This window comes from Trichechus manatus, unplaced genomic scaffold, assembly GCF_000243295.1.
Source record: "Trichechus manatus latirostris isolate Lorelei unplaced genomic scaffold, TriManLat1.0 scaffold00061, whole genome shotgun sequence".
In the NCBI taxonomy this organism is placed as follows: domain Eukaryota; kingdom Metazoa; phylum Chordata; class Mammalia; order Sirenia; family Trichechidae; genus Trichechus; species Trichechus manatus.
The window spans coordinates 3,725,589-3,734,352 of NW_004443997.1; positions in this window are offsets into that span (position 1 = coordinate 3,725,589).

An 8,764-nucleotide genomic window follows, 5' to 3' on the forward strand; every position below is an offset into this window, starting at 1 on the left:
TAATGATATATGTATGTGATTTTTCTTTTCTGAGTTATCACTGTTTCCTAATATGAAGTTTTAAATGAGGTTACTTAGTTATAAAAACATTTGCAAAGAACTAGAATCATCCTTGAACACCCTGCTTTAAAATTGTCCCTTGAGATTAGAAAATGGTGCCACCGTTGTGGAAAACAATGGGGCAGTTCCTCAAAAAGTTAAACATAAAATTACCATATGACTCAGCAGTTCCACTCCTGAGCATATACACAAGAGAACTGAGAGCAGGGACTCAAACAGATACGTGTACACCAATGTTCACTGCAGAAATATTCACAACAGCTAAACGGTAGAAACAATGCAACTGTCCGTCAACAGAAGAACGGACAAACTAAATGTAATATATCCATACCCATTAAAAAAACCAAACCTGTTGCCATTGAGTCAATTCCGACTCATAGCGACCCTATAGGACAGAGAACTGCCCCACAGAGTTTCCGAGGAGTGCCTGCTGGATTTGAACCGCCGACCTTTTGGTTAGCAGCTGTAGCTCTTAACCACTACACAACCAGGGTTTCTATATATCCATACAAGAGTATTATTCGGCCATAAAGAGAAATGAAGTTCTGATACATGCTACAACATCGACGAACCTTGACAACATTATGCTGAGTGAAATAAGCCAGACCCAAAAGGATGAATATTGGATGTTTCCACTTATATGAAATACCCAGAATAGGCAAATTCATAGACACAAAAGCAGATTAGCGGTTACTAGGGGCTGGAGAGGGGAAGTGGAGAGTTATTGCCTAAGGGGCACTGAGTTTCTGTTTGCAGAGATGAAAAGCTTTTGGAAATGGATAGTGTTGGTGGTGACACAGATCCTCACAGAGAAATTGTGGAGAAGGCCTGTAACTACGTAACATCAGGGTGTAAGGAAGCAAATGCACACATAGAGAAAAGAATCAAGTTTCAAAGAAAAGTAGCAGTAGCATGACAAAAGATGCAGGTCTTTGACATCACCAGAAGAAATCAAAACAGCAACGTTTAAAGAACTGAGGGCTCGTTCTAAAGCAAAGGATAAAATAAGGTCAATGTCGTTATCATTCAGCCATTTTCTCTGAAGAAAAACCTTGCAAATTTTTACCAAACATAACAGAAATGTATGATGAATTTTCTAAAGAAGATATTTTAGAAAAAACTATTCAATCATGGAGACATTTGAAAGCTGCAAGATTTGATCCTGAAAAAACAAAGGCATAGACAATGTTGCTATTTCTGGAATGTCTTGTGAAATGGAATTTTTATTAATCTCTGCCCGACATCCGTATGTTTAAGACTTTTCCTAACTATTTGTATATCTGTTGCTTCATGTCTACAGAATATACATCTGAAAAAAAAAAAAAAAAAAGAGAGATCAATTTTGACGAAGTCATTGCCAAATTTGAAGGCATTTAGGCTCAAAAACGAAGTAATATTATTATTCATTAATGGGACAGATCACTACGTAGGTGTAAGTTTTTGTTTTTGTTTTTCTCTTTTGTCAAAAAATACATTAATGTAATTTAAAAGTATTACTCCTTCTTTTCCTATTTTGTGCTGTAAAGTTTATTTTAATTATTATTATTTTTTACTAGGAATTGACTAGACAATTTCAAAAATCACCTATATGAGATGAAATGGTCAAAAATGACTCTAGACTATGGCCCCCAGACACCCTTTTAGCTCAGTGGTAAAGTCATTTCTGAGGTTCACTGTTCAGCCGGGGAGTGGACAGCCCCATAAAACCAAATGGGACTAATGAGGCACAGCAGTCCAGGGACAACGGCCAGAAGGCAGAAGGGGACAGGAAAGCTGGTGATAGGGAACCCAAGGTTGAGTAAGGATAGTGTTGATGTGTTGTGAGGTTGTTAACCATTGTCACAGGGCAACATGTGTACTGTTAAATGAGAAACTATTTTGTTCTGTAAGGCTTCATCTAAAGTGAGAATAACAGCACAATTGGAAGAGTATAGTCGATGTCACTGAACTGTGCATGTAGAAATTTTTGAAATGGTGTATCTTTGGCTATGTATATTTTCACAAAAAAAAAAAAAAAGGTCGAGAAGGGAGAGGGTTGACATGTTGTGGGGATGTTAACCAATGTCATAAAACAATACGTGTACTACTGTTTCATAAGAAACTCTTTGTTCTGTAAGCCTTCACCTGAAGTACAATAAAAAATAAATAAATAAATAAATAAAAATTTAAAAAAAAAATTACTCTAAAGCAAAGTTTAATGAAATAAATTTCACTCTCTGTTTTTATTTGTCGGACATTCGTTTCATTTTGTGATTATTACTGAAAATAATTTTGTTGTATAGACAAAAATTTTTTGTTAAAAAATGATCTGCAGATCTAATAAAAGAGACATACACAGACATGACCACCTATGTCCATTGCGGCACTGTTCACAATACCAAAAAGATGGAAATAACCTCAATGTCCTACAACAGATGAACGGATAAACAAAATGTGGTACATACATATAATGAAATACTACGCACCACAAAGAAAAATGAGAGTTCTCGAAACATAACATGGATGTATCTGGAGGACATTATGCTGAGTGAAATAAGTCAATCACAAACGGACAAATATTGTATGATTGCACTTTTAGAAGAAGACAAGAATAGATAGAGAGACCAGCGCTCAGTGGTGGTTACCAGGGATGGGGTGGATGGGAAGAGGGGGAAGCACTCTCAAGATATCAGACACTTGTTGTTTTGGGGGATGTAAAAGGTAGCTTTGAATGTGAGTGAAGGGCACACAGCTTGACTAAAGCAAATGATGTCACTAAGAAGTACACAAGGGAAAAGGACATTTTGGGTAAAGGATATGACAAATACAATTTTGCAACAACACCAACAATGATCAAAAATTATGTGTGTGGTTACACAAATATGTATGAAGGCATATATGTGTATGTGTGTGAATATGTGGGTACTTCTGTGTGCACAGATAGATGTATCTATAGGTATATGTACATACAGGTATGTGGGTGCATGCATATATATTCATATATATAGTAAACCACATAGAGCACACAGTTGAGGATACTTCTTAGATATAACGAAATGCCTCCTGAGATTGGTTTTCTGGGTTTGAAGGCTTAAGATCATAGTCTTGCAGGACAACTCAGTTAATTGGCATAACAGTTCATAAAGTGTATGTTCTATGCCTCAGTGCGGTGAGTAGTATCTGCGGTCTTAAAAGCTTGGGAGGGACTGTCTAAGATACAACTATTCATCTCTACTTGTTTGGAACAAAAGAGAAAGAAGGAAACCAAAGATTCAAGAGACGAACCTAGTTTACAGGACTAACAGTCTACACGAACCACGGCCTCATCTACCCTGAGACCAGAAGAACTAAATAGTGCCTGGCTACCACTCCCTACCATTCTGATCAGGACCACAATAGATGGATTCTGATAGAACAGGAGGACAACGTGGAACAGAACTCAAATTCTTAATAAGTCCAGACTTACTGGACCGGTTGAGGCTAGAGGACTCCCCAAAACTATTGTCCTGAGATACTCCTTAAACCTTAAACCGAAATTATCCCTTGAGGTCTCCTTTTAGCTAAATAGCAGATTGGTTCATAAAATAAAGACTAACACCCATGAGTAATGAGTGCCTTTAGAAAATCATCTATATGAGACCAAATGGTCAACAATTACCATAAAGTAAAGATGAGAAGGTAAGGGGGCAGGGAAACTAGAGACTGGAAATGGTACAACCAGAACAGAATGAATGAGAATGATGACACATTGTGAAAAATGTAACCAACATCACTGAATAATTTGTATAGAAATTGTTAAGTGAGAACCTAGAGTCAGTGGTTTGAATCCACGGAGCAGCTGGTGGGTTCAAACCACTGACCTTTCAGTTAGCAGCCAAGCACTTAATCACTGCGCCACCTTAAAGCCTAGAAAACCCTAAAAAAAAGACTTGCAGCCGGTGTCAGATATGCCAGGTTTACCACTGTATCATCTGGTGTTCTTTTGCACGGCTGCCTGGAAACCCATTGTATGGATTCACCATAACTGATTGAACCAGGCCTTGGAGGTAGGTATTTAGGTTGATGAGAGTCTTTTGTTACTACAAACAATGCTGTACAGCTGACTTTGAGATACAGTGTATGTGAAACTATTGTTAGCTGCTATAAAGTTAGCTCCAACTTATGGCGACCTTACGTGTAACAGAACAAAATTTTGCCCGATCAGAACAAAATTTTGTCCGATCCTGCGCCATCTTCACGATTATTGATATGCTCAAGTCCATTGTTGCAGCCACTGTGTATTTTAACTGCCTTCCAACCTAGGGGGCTCAGACAATATTCTGTTGTGATCCATAAGGTTTTCACTGGCTAATTTTTGGAAGTAGATCACCAGGCCTTTCTTCCACAGTACCTCTGGGTGGATTAGAACTGTCAACATTGCGGTTAGCAGCCAAGCACATTAAAGGTTTATACTACCCAGAGACTCCCATACAGGGTCAGGACCCCCTATTATATGCACTCCTCCTTGATAGTATTTTGCGCAAAGATAAACTTGCTAGTTAATGGTGTAAATTACATACTATTTGTTAATATCTGTCTTTCCCCATGAGGATACATCCCATACAGCTGTGTCTGTGCCCTGGCCATTCACAGCTGTGCCTCCCACACAGTAGATAGCTCATAAGTTGCTATTAAAGGTTTCACACATGACTTACAAACAGTTTAGATGTAACCACTTATTTTTTGCAAAATTTAATCCTCATTGATTGGGTTCTAGGGCCATTAACAATATACAGAGACCCTACGGGTATAGAATTTTTCATTACAGTAATTATTAGTTTAGATACATGAGTAGGTATTGATTTGAAGAAAAAAATAAAGGTTATACAACCTGTCTGATACCTAAAAAGCACCTTAAATCAATAACATGGGCAAGCGCTATGCTTTCTGATTTATTCCATAAAATTTTGTACGTTCAGTGGAGATATTTAAATATGAGCATACTTCTGTGCTACTTTTCTTTGCTTAAAAAAAAAAAAGTCTCAGTGAAATAATGCCAACTAGATAAAAACAACAAAAGCCTCATTCAGGTGGCTGATTCCAGGGACACATCCTCATGACTCATTATAGCCTGGTCTACACGGCAGGCATTTCAAAGGTCACATTTTTTAAATGCTAATTTCTAAGCTTTTAACACACATGCATATTATCCTTCCTCCTTCCAACATCCCTGTATGCAAACTTAAGATAGTATATTTAAGACAAAAAGGGAAGCATAATGAATATTTGGTTCCACCTGAAATATTCATTGTTGTTGTTTGCCAACATGTGGCATCGACATATGGCGACCTTATGTACAACAGAACAAAACGTTGCCCAGTCCTGCACCATCTTCACAATTGTTGGTATGTTTGTGTCCATTGTTACGGCCACTGTGTATTTTGAGTGCCTTCCAACCTAGGGGGCTCATCTTCCACCACTATATCAGACAACATTCTGTTGAGATCCATAGGGTTTTCACTGACTCATTTTTGGAAGTAGATCACCAGGCCTTACTCACTAGCCTGTCTCAGTCTGAAAACTTTGCTGAAGCCTGTCCACCGTGGGTGACGCTGCTGGTATTTGAAACACCTGTGGCATGGCTTCCGGAATCACAGCCACACACAAGCCACCAGCATGACAAACTGAGATGGGTGGTGGGATATATTCATGGTTGACTGGAATTATGTTCAGATGGTAAAAATATGATTCCTCAACCTTTCCTATTTGGGATGTATGCCAGAAACAGCTACCATTTTAGTACGCGCTCTGACAGAGGCAATGCTTCGGATGGCTCAAATGGCCACCATTACTTCCCATTCCTTCCCCCTGCTAGCATCTCTGGACTTCGGAACAAACCACTGCACCTCCCCATCTGAAGCCTAATGGTTTGTCTAAATGAGTAGCAGGGCTAAAGAGATACAATTCTGGGATATCTTAGCAAAGATGGGGTCAAGCTGGAATCATCAATGGATATAAATCCAGGGGGAAATTTTTTTAAAAATAATATTGTGTTTTCAGGGAAAGTTGACACAGCAAATTAGGTCCTCCTTTGACAACTTCTCCAAATCGACGAATGACATTAGTTACACTTTTTCACACTGTGTCAACATTCTCTTTAATTATGTTCTGGTTGTTCCATTTCCAGTACTCTAGTTTCCCTGCCCCCTTATCTTCTCATCTTTGCCTCAGAGTAATTGTTGATCTTTTGGTCTTATATAGATAATTTTTAATGAAGCACCATACTCATAGGTAATATCCTTTATTTTGTGTGCCAGTCTGTTATTTCACTAAAAGGTGACTGTCTTAAGCACCTAGTGCTGCTCTAACAGAAATACCACAAGTGCATGGCTTTAATAAAGAGAAATTTATTTCTTCACAGTAAAGTAAGCTAAAAGTCCAAATTCAGGATGTTAGCTCCAGGGGAAGGCTTTCTCTCTCTGCTGGCCTTCTCGTCAATCTTCCCCCAGACTAGGAGCTTCTCCGCACAGGGACCCTGGGTCCAAAGGATACACTCTGCTCCTGGCACTGCTTTCTTGGTGGTATGAGGTCCCCCGCTCTGCTCGCTTCCCTTTCCTTTTTATCTCTTGAGAGATAAAACGTGGTGCTGGACACACCCCAGGGAAACTCCCTTTATATTGGATCCAGGATGTGGGGATGGGACCTGGATGAGAGTGGTGTTACAATCCCACCCTAATCCTCTTTAACATAAAATTACAATAACAAAATGGAGGACAAACACACAATACTGGGAATCATGGCCCAGCCAAATTGATACACACATTTTTTGGGGGACATAATTCAATCCATGACAGTGACCTTAGGGGTTAGTTTCGGTTCAAGGTTTAAAGACTATCTCAGGGTGATAGTCTCAGGGAGTCCTCTAGTCTCAACTGGTCCAGTAAGTCTGGACCAATTTTTTTAGAATTTGAGTTCTGTTCCATGTTTTCCTCCCATTCTATCAGGGTCTATCTATTGTGGTCTTGATCCAAACAGCCAGTAGTGGTAGTCGGGCACCATCTAGTTCTTCCAGTCTCAGGGTAGATGAGGCTGGGGTCGGTAGGCTATAAGCCCTATGGACTAGTTTCTTCTTTGAGACTTTGGTTTACTTCTTTCTCTTTGCTCCTGACGAGTAGAGACCAATAGTTGTATCTTTGAAGGCTGCTCACAAGCTTTTAAGACCCCTGATGCTACTCACCTCACTAGGATGCAGAACATGACTTTTATGAACTGTATTATGCCAACTGACTGAATTGTCTCATGAGACTCAAGGGGAGATTTTGATGAGGTGCAGAAGATCTTCTCAAAAATTTTATATTAGGTGAAAGGGGAAAAATAATTGTACAGTGGAGAAATCGGTCAGCACCGCAACTGAGGGTCAAAAGCTAGTGTCGCCAATGAGGGGGCAGATGGATATCATGGGTCTCCAGATGGGATCCCTCAAAAAGATGCCACATCACCTCTGCAGTATTATAGCCAAGAATGTAAAACTGGAATCAAATCATGAGGAAACATCAGACAAACACAAAAGGAGGAATGTTCTAGTAATAAAACTGCAGTGAGAGAGACAGTATTCTTCCAGAATGTCAGTGTTATAAAAGACCTAACTGAAAGGTTGGAGGTTCAAGTCCACCCAGAGGTACCTCAGAGGAAAGGCCTGGCAATCTACTTCTGAAAAAATCAACCACTGAAAACCCTACGGGGCACAGGTCTACTCTGACACACATGGGGTTGCCATGAGTTGGCATTGATTCAACAGCAACTAACAACAATACTCCACTATGCGTATGTACCACTTGTTGTTTATCCACTCATCTGTTGATGGACATTTGACCTGTTTCTGCATTTTGGCTATTATGAATAGTGCTGCTATGAACATTGGTGTACAAGTATCTGTGCTCCTGTTTTCAAGTGTTTTGGCTATATACCTAGGAGGGGAATTGCTGAGTCATATTGGAGTTCTATGTTTAACTTTATGAGGAACCACCACACTGATTTCCACAGCAGGTGCACTGTTCTACATTCCCACCAGCCATGGATAAGGGCTCTGTGAGTGCTTTTGTCATGATTTCACCAAATTATTTTCCCAGGGTTTAAAGACCAGAGGGATGTAGTTTTTCCTGCCTGCAAGGGGTCAGTTTCCCAGGCAAAGAGGAAAATTGGGGTTATTTTTGGCATTCTAAACATGTCCTTGGAGCCCTAGTGGTACAGTGGTTAAGTGCTCAGCTGCTAACCAGAAGCTCTGTAGTTAGAACCCACCAGCCGCTCAGTGGGAAAAGATGTGGCAGTCTGCTTTCATAAAGGTTTACGGCCTTGGAAACTAGCTCTACTCTGTCCTATATGGTTGCTATAGGTTGGAATTGATTTGACAGCGATTTTTTTTTTTAACATACTCTACATGCATGGAAGGAAAATAGTGCCTGTTCTGTAGAAGTTAATGAAGACCAATCTGATGTTACTTCACTTTCTTCCTCATCGGTAAATATTCACTGAGCACGAGTACTACTCAAATTATTTCAGAGCATACAAAAGGAAGGAATACTCCCGAATTCATTCTATAAGGCCAGCATAACCCTGATAACAAAGACAGGCAAAGTAACCAAAAAAAGAGAAAATTACAGATCAATATTTCTCATGAATATAGTTGCAAAAATTCTAGCTGATAGAATTCAGCATCATATCAAAAAAATAATACACCACAACCAAG